The sequence below is a fragment of the Euprymna scolopes genome, unplaced genomic scaffold (genome assembly GCF_053919585.1).
Source record: "Euprymna scolopes isolate OS-2025 unplaced genomic scaffold, ASM5391958v1 sca411, whole genome shotgun sequence".
NCBI classification, from domain to species: Eukaryota; Metazoa; Mollusca; class Cephalopoda; order Sepiida; family Sepiolidae; genus Euprymna; species Euprymna scolopes.
In genome coordinates, this window is record NW_027633449.1 from 1 (window position 1) to 12500 (window position 12500).

The following is a 12500-nucleotide window of genomic DNA, read 5'->3' on the forward strand; positions in this document are numbered from 1 at the left end:
TAAGGGGTGTCCCCCGGGGGCCAGGGGGACCTCGTCCAGGTCGGCCGGGCGCTTCCAGACGCCTACCGACACCGGTCAGGTCGGCGAGGCTCCCGGCGGCCCGAGCGGGACCACAGGTTGCGGAAGGCGTCCAAGTGAGCGGCGGCGACGCCAGGAGGCCCCCGGGGTCGACTCCGCGGCCCCCGGGTCGGTGTGCGGGCCTCCAGAGCTCGATAAAGTAGTGGTGTCGCTAGCGGTCGAGAAGGCACTTTTCGACGCCTACTGCCACCCCCACATGGCGGTAGGCGCAAAACTGGAAAATCGCCGACCAGAAATGTCGCTTCGTATAATCGACGTTTTTTTTGACCACCATTTTCAGGTGTCGGAGGTGGGTCTGGACGAATACCAACACCATTTCTGGGGTTTCACAACCGCCCGGCTTTTCCGACATATGTTGGAAAGGAGTAGCGATCGAGCGAAGGGGGCTGTCGGTAGGCGGCCGCGGGTTGCATGTGTGCCCGGGACAGCACCCCCATCCAACTAAGGGGTGTCCCCCGGGGGCCAGGGGGACCTCGTCCAGGTCGGCCGGGCGCTTCCAGACGCCTACCGACACCGGTCAGGTCGGCGAGGCTCCCGGCGGCCCCGAGCGGGACCACAGGTTGCGGAAGGCGTCCAAGTGAGCGGCGGCGACGCCAGGAGGCCCCCGGGGTCGACTCCGCGGCCCCCGGGTCGGTGTGCGGGCCTCCAGAGCTCGATAAAGTAGTGGTGTCGCTAGCGGTCGAGAAGGCACTTTTCGACGCCTACTGCCACCCCCACATGGCGGTAGGCGCAAAACTGGAAAATCGCCGACCAGAAATGTCGCTTCGTATAATCGACGTTTTTTTTGACCACCATTTCAGGTGTCGGAGGTGGGTCTGGACGAATACCAACACCATTTCTGGGGTTTCACAACCGCCCGGCTTCTCCGACATATGTTGGAAAGGAGTAGCGATCGAGCGAAGGGGGCTGTCGGTAGGCGGCCGCGGGTTGCATGTGTGCCCGGGACAGCACCCCCATCCAACTAAGGGGTGTCCCCCGGGGGCCAGGGGGACCTCGTCCAGGTCGGCCGGGCGCTTCCAGACGCCTACCGACACCGGTCAGGTCGGCGAGGCTCCCGGCGGCCCCGAGCGGGACCACAGGTTGCGGAAGGCGTCCAAGTGAGCGGCGGCGACGCCAGGAGGCCCCCGGGGTGGACTCCGCGGCCCCCGGGTCGGTGTGCGGGCCTCCAGAGCTCGATAAAGTAGTGGTGTCGCTAGCGGTCGAGAAGGCACTTTTCGACGCCTACTGCCACCCCCACATGGCGGTAGGCGCAAAACTGGAAAATCGCCGACCAGAAATGTCGCTTCGTATAATCGACGTTTTTTTTGACCACCATTTTCAGGTGTCGGAGGTGGGTCTGGACGAATACCAACACCATTTCTGGGGTTTCACAACCGCCCGGCTTCTCCGACATATGTTGGAAAGGAGTAGCGATCGAGCGAAGGGGGCTGTCGGTAGGCGGCCGCGGGTTGCATGTGTGCCCGGGACAGCACCCCCATCCAACTAAGGGGTGTCCCCCGGGGGCCAGGGGGACCTCGTCCAGGTCGGCCGGGCGCTTCCAGACGCCTACCGACACCGGTCAGGTCGGCGAGGCTCCCGGCGGCCCCGAGCGGGACCACAGGTTGCGGAAGGCGTCCAAGTGAGCGGCGGCGACGCCAGGAGGCCCCCGGGGTCGACTCCGCGGCCCCCGGGTCGGTGTGCGGGCCTCCAGAGCTCGATAAAGTAGTGGTGTCGCTAGCGGTCGAGAAGGCACTTTTCGACGCCTACTGCCACCCCCACATGGCGGTAGGCGCAAAACTGGAAAATCGCCGACCAGAAATGTCGCTTCGTATAATCGACGTTTTTTTTGACCACCATTTTCAGGTGTCGGAGGTGGGTCTGGACGAATACCAACACCATTTCTGGGGTTTCACAACCGCCCGGCTTCTCCGACATATGTTGGAAAGGAGTAGCGATCGAGCGAAGGGGGCTGTCGGTAGGCGGCCGCGGGTTGCATGTGTGCCCGGGACAGCACCCCCATCCAACTAAGGGGTGTCCCCCGGGGGCCAGGGGGACCTCGTCCAGGTCGGCCGGGCGCTTCCAGACGCCTACCGACACCGGTCAGGTCGGCGAGGCTCCCGGCGGCCCCGAGCGGGACCACAGGTTGCGGAAGGCGTCCAAGTGAGCGGCGGCGACGCCAGGAGGCCCCCGGGGTCGACTCCGCGGCCCCCGGGTCGGTGTGCGGGCCTCCAGAGCTCGATAAAGTAGTGGTGTCGCTAGCGGTCGAGAAGGCACTTTTCGACGCCTACTGCCACCCCCACATGGCGGTAGGCGCAAAACTGGAAAATCGCCGACCAGAAATGTCGCTTCGTATAATCGACGTTTTTTTTGACCACCATTTTCAGGTGTCGGAGGTGGGTCTGGACGAATACCAACACCATTTCTGGGGTTTCACAACCGCCCGGCTTCTCCGACATATGTTGGAAAGGAGTAGCGATCGAGCGAAGGGGGCTGTCGGTAGGCGGCCGCGGGTTGCATGTGTGCCCGGGACAGCACCCCCATCCAACTAAGGGGTGTCCCCCGGGGGCCAGGGGGACCTCGTCCAGGTCGGCCGGGCGCTTCCAGACGCCTACCGACACCGGTCAGGTCGGCGAGGCTCCCGGCGGCCCCGAGCGGGACCACAGGTTGCGGAAGGCGTCCAAGTGAGCGGCGGCGACGCCAGGAGGCCCCCGGGGTCGACTCCGCGGCCCCCGGGTCGGTGTGCGGGCCTCCAGAGCTCGATAAAGTAGTGGTGTCGCTAGCGGTCGAGAAGGCACTTTTCGACGCCTACTGCCACCCCCACATGGCGGTAGGCGCAAAACTGGAAAATCGCCGACCAGAAATGTCGCTTCGTATAATCGACGTTTTTTTTGACCACCATTTTCAGGTGTCGGAGGTGGGTCTGGACGAATACCAACACCATTTCTGGGGTTTCACAACCGCCCGGCTTCTCCGACATATGTTGGAAAGGAGTAGCGATCGAGCGAAGGGGGCTGTCGGTAGGCGGCCGCGGGTTGCATGTGTGCCCGGGACAGCACCCCCATCCAACTAAGGGGTGTCCCCCGGGGGCCAGGGGGACCTCGTCCAGGTCGGCCGGGCGCTTCCAGACGCCTACCGACACCGGTCAGGTCGGCGAGGCTCCCGGCGGCCCCGAGCGGGACCACAGGTTGCGGAAGGCGTCCAAGTGAGCGGCGGCGACGCCAGGAGGCCCCGGGGTCGACTCCGCGGCCCCCGGGTCGGTGTGCGGGCCTCCAGAGCTCGATAAAGTAGTGGTGTCGCTAGCGGTCGAGAAGGCACTTTTCGACGCCTACTGCCACCCCCACATGGCGGTAGGTGTAAAATCGGAATAGACCGGACCAGGAATGTCGAGGGGGAAAAAAATGACAAAGTCCTGGTGTGCCTAGGCGTCGAGAAGGCACTTTGCGACGCCTACCGACATCCCCATGTGGCAGTAGGCGTAAAACTGGAAAATCGCCGACCAGAAATGTCGCTTCGTATAATCGACGTTTTTTTTGACCACCCATTTTCAGGTGTCGGAGGTGGGTCTGGACGAATACCAACACCATTTCTGGGGTTTTCCAGTTTGAAAGTTTTATAAAACATGTTCGGTAGGAAGCACACTTTGGTGTGTCGGTTCGTCGGAGCAGCGACTCTTTGCCTCGTGGTGGTCCGGAACGTCTCTACGGGCTTGTCGCAAAGGCGTCAGAAAGTGGCATCTCCGCCGCCTAGGGCTGTCACCGTTATCGCTGTCGCCGCGCTCCAACTTGTTTTGATCCGCCGCCTTCGTTCCTGCCAACCGTGCGCCCGCTCATCGTCGTTAGGTTATAATACGTGGTACGTGTGTGTGCTTCTCCGTGGACCTAGGGCTGCTCGACGTGTCGAACGATATGTTGGAACAACTAACGGCTCCTTTTCCTGGTTCCATAGTCGTCGTGGTACCCGCGTCGTCAGCCATATCTATGTCCACCATGTTTAGCCGATACGTTTGCTGCAGCTTCTGCTTCCGCCTCAGCGTTCGCCGCTCTCAGCCGCCGCTGTTGTTGCTGCCGTTCTGCCATTCAACCACTACCTGCGAATCTTTCGATGATCGGCCGAACGACCCATCGCTGTGCGACCGATAAATCCTCCGGATTAGGGAGAAACGCCGCCGCTCTCTGCCGCCGTCGAACGGAAAAACGTACATTGTAACGAACGAACGAACGAACGAACGAATTAACGAACGAGCGAACAAACAAACAAAAATAGCCGCGGGGGATGCACTATGTAGATCCTGATCCCCTTGTAACCATACGTACGTTGTTCGATGCTCTCCCGTCCTGGAAGTCGCCGCAGCAAACAGGAGGATGAGCAGCAGCAGGCGCCGCCGCCGTAACCGCCGCCTGCCTGCCGCCTCCTACTCCTGTCAGCGTCCGATCTCACAGCCGTGTGAACGTTCGCTGACACCCGATTTCTTTCCGTCTGGCAAAACCTTGGACGTCCCGCTCGCGGTACACGTGCTGCAGCGACTTCTCGTCCGACAACGCATAAGCGTCGACGTCTGCCGCCGCATCTTCTGATACGTGGACGGTGATAGCGCTAGTCCCTTCTTGCGCCACCTCCACCTTTGTTAGCGCCAAAGAAGATCGATCGAGCAGTCGTGGTCGCAGTCGATTAACCCGTTTTCACCGTCCGCAGTTCCCAAGCCGCCGATCAAGTCGTTGCTCTTCTTGTTCGTTCTTCCCATACCGTCGATTTGCACGGCTGCCGGATGAGCCATCCTCTGTCCGGCGAAGCGCTCACGTCAGTGATCGATACTTGCACCGACAGTCCTCCCGCTCGCGACTCGGTGCTCGAATCGGACTCGTTCGTTTTTATCTCGATGCGATTGTGAAAAGGGGGACCGGTCGTCAATGTCGTGTGTGTCGACGATGTTGTTCGCCCGGTCCGCCGCGTTGTTGTCGTTTTTTTTTTTTTTTTTTTTTTTCCCCTAACGTTCGCCGTCGCACGGACGAAAGGGTGAGAAAAAAAAAAAAAAGCTCGAAAAAGCCGCCCAAAAAAATCGGACCGAGGAGCCGCTTGCGAGAACGCGCCATGTGCACGTTGTCTCTCCTCGGTTTTCCGAGCACGAACACGACGCCGGTCGGTCGGTCGGTCGACGAAGGCGACGACGAAGGTGACGGGAAAATTTACGCCGCCGCTGCCCTGGTCCAGCTCCTCCCCGATGACGGCTGTGATGTTGACGTTGACGTTGGCGACGACGACGACGACGACGGAGACGACGACGACGACGAGACGGCATCGATGGCGACCACGATGACGACGACCTCGACGAGTTCAGTCTGCACCTTGACCTCCGATGTCCGTGTGCACTGCCGTCGTGCTGTTTGTCGTTTGTCGTATGTATCGCTGTCAAGGGTGCCGTTGTCGTTGTTGTTGTCGACGTTGTTGCTTGCTCTCTCGTCTCGGTCGGTTGGTACGTTGATGACGACGACGACGACGAAGACGACGACGACGACGACGAGACGGCATCGATGGCGACCACGATGACGACGACCTCGACGATTCCAGTCTGCACCTTGACCTCCGATGTCCGTGTGCACTGCCGTCGTGCTGTTTGTCGTTTGTCGTATGTATCGCTGTCAAGGGTGCCGTTGTCGATGTTGTTGTTGTCGACGCTGTCGTCTGTTCTCTCTTCTCGGCCGGCTGTGACGTGGACGTTGACGACGACGACGACGAGACGGAATCGATGGCGACCACGATGACGACGACCTCGGCGAGTTCAGTCTGCACCTTGACCCTCGATGTCCGTGTGCACTGCCGTCGTGCTGCTTGTCGTTTGTCGTATGTATCGCTGTCAAGGGTGCCGTTGTCGTTGTTGTTGTCGACGTTGGTCGCTTTCGTTCTTTGAGTCTCGGTCTCGGTCCAAGTCAGGGGAGAAACAAAAAAGAGGCCATCAGCGCGGGCAGCGCGCTTCTTCTGACGGCGAACCCTCCTCGAAAAACAAATAAACACGTGCCCGTCGTTGTAGTTGTCTGTCTTATGTCGGTCGGTCGGTCGGTCGGTCTGTCGTTCTGTCGAAACAAAGTCCCAAATTCAACGATACCTGGTGATCCTGCCAGTAGTCATATGCTTGTCTCAAAGCTTAAGCCATGCAAGTGTAAGTTCACGCCACGCATTAGAACGGGCGAAACCGCGAATGGCTCAGGAACCGGACCTAATCCTCGGGACCGTATTCCTCCTCGGAGGCGATGGATAACTGTGGCAATTCTAGAGCTAATACATGTGACACAGGCCGCGATCGGTCGGCGCGCCGTCGTCGCCACGCCTCGCGCGCTGGCACCCGCGTCGGCCGTTCCGGGTCGCGGCGCTACATATTAGACTGAGACCGCTGCGCGTCATTCCGTCCTCCCGTCGTCGGCGTTCCCGCTCGCGGGTCCGTTCGGTGGCGGGGCTCATAGGGCGGCGCGCTCCGCTTTGGTGACTCTGGATAACTCACTGGTCGATCGCACGAGCTTTCACGCCCGGCGACGGGTCTCTCGAGGGTCCGCCCTATCAACTGTCGACGGTCGGTTAAGTGCCTACCGTGGTTACTACGGGTAACGGGGAATCGGGGTTCGATTCCGGAGAGGGAGCATGCGAAACGGCTACCACATCCAAGGAAGGCAGCAGGCGCGCAAATTACCCACTCCCGGCACGGGAGGTAGTGACGAAAAATAACGACGCGGGACTCTGTCGAGGCCCCGCGATCGGAATGAGTACACTTCAAATCCGTTAACGAGGACCAACCGGAGGGCAAGTCTGGTGCCAGCAGCCGCGGTAATTCCAGCTCCGGTAGCGTATATTAAAGTTGTTGCGGTTAAAAAGCTCGTAGTCCGAACTCGGGTTCGTGGTCGCGCAAGCGGCCCCGGGGCGGCGGCGCCATCGTCCGTCGTTGACTTTGGTCGTCCGTTCGCATTCCCCGCCCTTTCCGCCGGTGTCAACCGCTAGCATACCCGCCACGCGGTCCTGCCGGCGAGGTGGGACGAGGAGGTCGTGATCGGGATCCGGGAAAAAAAAAACAAGTGGTCGTCGGTTCGGTTCCGGGAGTAGTCTAACGGGGGGGTGCTACGTGTGTGTGTTTGGGTGTGTTCATTCGCATCCCCGCACTCTGACCCCCGCGCTTCTCTCCCTCTCCCTTTCCGGCGCGTTCCTCTTTTTTTTTGAACCCCCGGTCCGCTCCGAGTCCCTGCTTCGTGTCTTGTCTGCGCGCGTGTTGCGGTCGGCGGTTTCTCCTCCAAGGGTGCTCTTAACCGAGTGTCCGCGGCGGCCGGTACGTTCACTTTGAAAAAATTAGAGTGCTCAGAGCGGGCTGTTCAAGCTTGCATACGATAAGCATGGAATGATGGAAGAGGGCCTCGTCTACGTCTGTCGGTCTCCGTCTACGGCGAGGCAATGATCGAAGGGAGCGGTCGGGGCCACTCGTATTGCGACGTTAGAGGTGAAATTCTTGGATCGTCGCAAGACGAACTGCAGCGATGGCGTGTGGCAAGCACGTTTTCCTCGATCAAGAGCGAAAGTCGGAGGTTCGAAGACGATCAGATACCGTCGTAGTTCCGACCGTAAACGATGCCGACCGGCGATCCGCCGGCGTTCGCTTCCATGACCCGGCGGGTAGCCTGCGGGAAACCAGAGTTCGGTTCCGGGGGGAGTATGGTTGCAAAGCTGAAACTTAAAGGAATTGACGGAAGGCACCACCAGGAGTGGAGCCTGCGGCTTAATTTGACTCAACACGGGAAAACTCACCCGGTCCGGACACCGGTAGGATTGACAGATCGATAGCTCTTTCTCGATTCGGTGGGTGGTGGTGCATGGCCGTTCTTAGTTGGTGGAGCGATCCGTCTGGTTGATTCCGATAACGAACGAGACTCCGCCTGCTAACTAGTGCGCCGATGTCAGTGATTTTTACGGCGGGCTCGGCGTCCTCCGTGGCGCTCGGGTCCGGGTCGGTTTTCTCACGCACTTCTTAGAGGGACGGGTGGCAGAAAGCCACACGAGGCGGAGCGATAACAGGTCTGTGATGCCCTTAGATGTCCCGGGGCCGCACGCGCGCTACACTGGAGGTATCAGCGGGGACTTCGCCCCGGCCCGAGAGGGTTGGGAAACCTCTGAACCACCTCCCGTGATAGGGATCGGGGCCTGTAACCAACCCGTGAACGAGGAATTCCCGGTAGGCGCGGGTCAACAGCCCGCGTCGATCACGTCCCTGCCCTTTGTACACACCGCCCGTCGCTACTACCGATCGAACGGTCCGGTGAGGTCCTCGGATCTGGCCGACGACGCCGCCGGGCAGGTGCGACGCTGTCCGTCACGACACTCGTGCATCTACGCCTCGGCGTTCGATGCCTGGAGAAGACGACCGAACCCGATCGTTTAGAGGAAGTAAAAGTCGTAACAAGGTTTCCGTAGGTGAACCTGCGGAAGGATCATTACCGTTTTCCCGTTCGAGACTGGTTTGTTGTTTTCCGGCCTACCTCCTCTGTCTGTCGGCGTCAACGCCTCGAATGCGCGCAAACAAACCTATAAAAGGCGGAGCGAGAGATAGATTTGTGGTGACGCGGAGGTTTTTAAAGCCCCAGCTCTTCTTGCTTGCTTCCGCGTCTTACCACCTGTTTGTTTTTTCGCCCACCGCAAGTGATGGCCGCTTCTTCTTTGCCTTGTCGCCGCTTTATCGTTTTTGTTTTTTTTGCAGCCGCTGTGCCACCGCCGCTAGCTAAAAACAAACTACTCGCGACATTGCAATGCCGTCACGCCTCCTCGCACAGACCTCCTCGCACACTACTAAATCTATATAAACAAAACTAATATAAAAAACCCAAGTGCTGAACCCTGGACGGGGGATCACTCGGCTCGTCCGCTCGATGAAGAGCGCGGCCAAGCCGCGAGAACTGATGCGAATTGCAGGACTCAGTGAACATCGACACCTCGAACGCACATTGCGGCCCCGAGATCCCTTGTCTCGGGGCCACGTCCGGTCGAGAGGCGGAACGTTACATGTCTTTCTCCGTTAACGAAACGACATCTTGCCGTCCCCGTGCCCGCCCGGTCCTCGGCACGGTGGTAACCGGGACGTCGCAGGAGCGAGTGACGAGGGGGAAGAAAAATAAAAAAAGAATTGACTCCTTTCAATGTCTTTTTTTTTTTTAAACCCTCTCCGGCCTCCTCCTTCGTCTCCCGCTGGCAGACCGCGGAGTCTTTTCCTTTTCGACCGCGTGAAGAAACACTGTGGAGGAGGAGCAGGAGGAGTCTGTCCGAAAGCAGCCGAAGGGAGAACAAAACAAAAAAAAAGCACCGACCTAACCGACTGCCGACGTAAGCGCCGCCTGCTCGTCTCGCTCTCTGCCTCATGAAGGTGTCTCTCAGCGACGCCTCGAGCAGCGCGACGAGCACGGCCGTCGCACCGTAAAAGGTGGCCGCGTCGTAGGCAACGTCGGATGGGGAGGACCCACGCTTTTTTTTTAATTGTTGGCTTCTTCATTTTCGGTCGGACGGGCGCTATATCGGCCAGCCGTCGTCACACGGAGGGTACCGATCGAGATTCCTCTCCTCCAAACACCACACTCTACTAAAAACCGCCGCCCTCGGCTCGGACGAGACGACCCGCTGAACTTAAGCATATCGCTAAGCGGAGGAAAAGAAACCAACCGGGATTCCCTTAGTAACGGCGAGTGAACCGGGAGAAGCCCAACGCCGAATCCCGTCGCAAGTTAAAGGCTTCGGACGTGTGGCGCATGGGTCGAAGGCAGCCGTTCGTTTTCGTCTCGCATAGTTCGGAGTTCCCTCGATCGGGGCCGCCCGCGGCGGGTGCCAGGCCCATTCGGTGCGGACGGCGAGCGACGGCCTTCGATCCGAGAGTCGGGTTGCTTGGGAACGCAGCCCAAATCGGGTGGTAAGCTCATCCAAGGCTAAATACCGGGACGAGTCCGATAGTCGACAAGTACCGTGAGGGAAAGTTGAAAAGAACTTTGGAGAGAGAGTTCAAGAGAACGTGAAACCGCCCAGGGGGTAAACGGGTGGGACCGCTCACCGCGATCGCGGGGGGACTCAGTCCGGTGCTGCCTAGGCTCGAGCCCAAACTCGATGTGTGTTCTTGAAAGAGAGGCGTCGCGGCACAGGTCGTCGTTCGTCGTGTCCGCGGGAACTCGTTCTCCGCGGGCAGCTTTTGTGCCCGCGTCGCCGACGAAGGAGACGGGCCGCGTGGATAGCGGGAAGGGAAACGTGGTGACGACCGCGGCGTCGGTAGGTGGCTGCGTCGGTTGGCTGCGACGGAGGGGACTCGTCCTCTCGATCGCTGCTGCCGCCGGGCCCTAACCCGCCGCATCCTCGTCCGCCGCTTCTTCTTTCCTCCTGCTCCCTCCGCGCGCGACTCCGCTGCACCCGTCCCCTTCTCATCGCTCGGCGTAATCATGGCGCGGGCGCTTCGGCGCGACCTCCGCGCGGCCGGCACCGGACGCACTTCCCCTCCGGTCCGTCGTCGCGACCCGTTCCCGGCGTGCAGGTCGAACACGCGGGTTTTTTTCCGTAGGCGGCAGGCGTTTCATCACCCTGAAAACCCCCGTCTTCCCACCTTGTGAAGTCGGGGGCCACCGGCCGTCGGGCCCCGCGAACGTAACTGCCCCTTTCTGCCCGGGAACGGAGGAAATCTGACACGATCCGTTACACGTGGCGAGCCGGTCCGTTTTGATCCCGCCGGAAGTCGCGTGCGGGCGACGCACTCTGTGTGTCGCTCCTTAGGCGCCCCACCGTCTCGGGCGCGTGCGCGATGAGAGGCGGGATAGGACTGGCGCGGCCTCGCCGTCACGCACCTCGCCGACGTTTCGGGTTCTTGTCGGGGGCACCCCGCCCGCGCCCGTTTCCGTTTCCGGAGAGGTCGCTCGGCGACGCTTTTTTACTCGAGCCGCCCGCCACCCCGGGTCAGCGACGTGCATCGGCAACCCACCCGACCCGTCTTGAAACACGGACCGAGGAGTCCTGGCCGTTCGCGAGTCGTAGGGGCCACCTCTGACTAACCCCGAAGGCGAAGCGAAAGCGAGAGAGCGTGTAGGAGGGCGTCGATCGGGAGAGGTGTCGTGGCAAAGTCGTCCGGGGGTCGTCGGGGGTGTCGTCGGTCTCGTGCCGTCGTCTTCTCCTCGCCTCACCCGCCTCCGAGCCGTGCCCGATCCCGCCGGCGCGGCGTTTTCGGCCTTCCGCCGTCGCTGCTGCGGTGCCCGCAACTTTTCCTTTTTTCTCTCTTCCCGAGAGAGATAGGAGAGGGAAGGCTCGTGGCTGACGTGCGGTTGTTTTTCCCCTCCTCCCCGAGAGGGGACCGGCGCATCTTCCAAAAAGGGGAATTGCCGGGCGCCAGCTTCCATATCCTCCTTCCGCCCATCGGTGAGATCCCGCGGCTTGAACTAGTCCTATTTTGTCGTCGAGTTTAGGCGCTGCGCGCGGGCGCATCACCCCCGGGTCGGTTTCCCCTTTTTCCGAGTACGACTCGGCCGACTCTGGCGTAGCGAGCGACCAGGGACCCGAAAGATGGCGATCCACGCCCGGTCGGGATGAAGCCAGAGGAAACTCTGGTGGAAGTCCGAAGCGCCTCTGACGTGCAAATCGATCGTCGGAACCGGGTGTAGGGGCGAAAGACCAATCGAGCCGTCTAGTAGCTGGTTCCCTCCGAAGTTTCCCTCAGGATAGCTGGCGCTCGATCGTCGCAATTCCATCCGGTAAAGCGAACGATTGGAGCCCCGGGCCGTTCACGGCCTCGACCTACTCTCGAACTCGGAACGGGTGGAACGGGCCGACTCTCCCGAACGACGGAGCCGACCCATCCGGCCGCCGCCGCCAGCACGCTTCGCTGGGCGGTTGGTCACCTCGAATGCGAGTGCAAGTGGGCCACTTTTGGTAAGCAGAACTGGCGCTGTGGGATGAACCAAACGTCCGGCTAAGGTGCCTAACGCGACGCCCATGAGATCCCCGAAAGGGTGTCGGTCGATATAGACAGCAGGACGGTGGCCACGGAAGTCGGAATCCGCTAAGGAGTGTGTAACAACTCACCTGCCGAATCGACCGGCCCCGAAAATGGATGGCGCTGGAGCGACGGACCGATGCCGGACCGTCGCGGCGAGGAGCGATGAACTTTCGCGCCGAAACGATGCCGCGACGAGTAGGAGGGCGCCGCGGCGAGCACGGAAGCCTAGGGCGCGAGCCCGGGTGGAGCCGACCGCGGTGCAGATCTCGGTGGTAGTAGCAAATATTCGAACGAGACCTTCGAAGACCGAAGTGGAGAAGGGTTCCGTGCCAACGGCGGTCGAGCACGGGTCAGTCGGTCCTAAGACGCGGGCGAAAGTCTTCCCGAAAGGCGCCGGATCCGTTATGAAAGTGAAAGGAAAGCGAATCGAATCGAATCGAATCAAAAGCCCAAACAAAAAAAA

The 12500-nt window shown here is 60.7% G+C and overlaps 2 non-coding genes and 1 pseudogene across 2 annotated transcripts in view; all 3 read left to right on the top strand.

The window, feature by feature from the left end:
• Positions 1–6154: 6154 nt before the first annotated feature.
• Positions 6155–8522, top strand: LOC145274700 (small subunit ribosomal RNA; annotated as a pseudogene).
• Positions 8523–8915: 393 nt separating this feature from the next.
• Positions 8916–9075, top strand: LOC145274706 (5.8S ribosomal RNA). Its single transcript, XR_013866888.1, has one exon. It is a non-coding gene; the product is annotated as a 5.8S ribosomal RNA (ribosomal RNA).
• A 591-nt stretch (positions 9076–9666) lies between these two features.
• The window catches only part of LOC145274701 (large subunit ribosomal RNA), a 5707-nt gene continuing 2873 nt past the window's right edge, over positions 9667–12500 (top strand). Inside the window, exon 1 of the ribosomal RNA XR_013866885.1 lies at positions 9667–12500. This exon is cut by the window's right edge and continues 2873 nt beyond it. This is a non-coding gene — a ribosomal RNA (large subunit ribosomal RNA).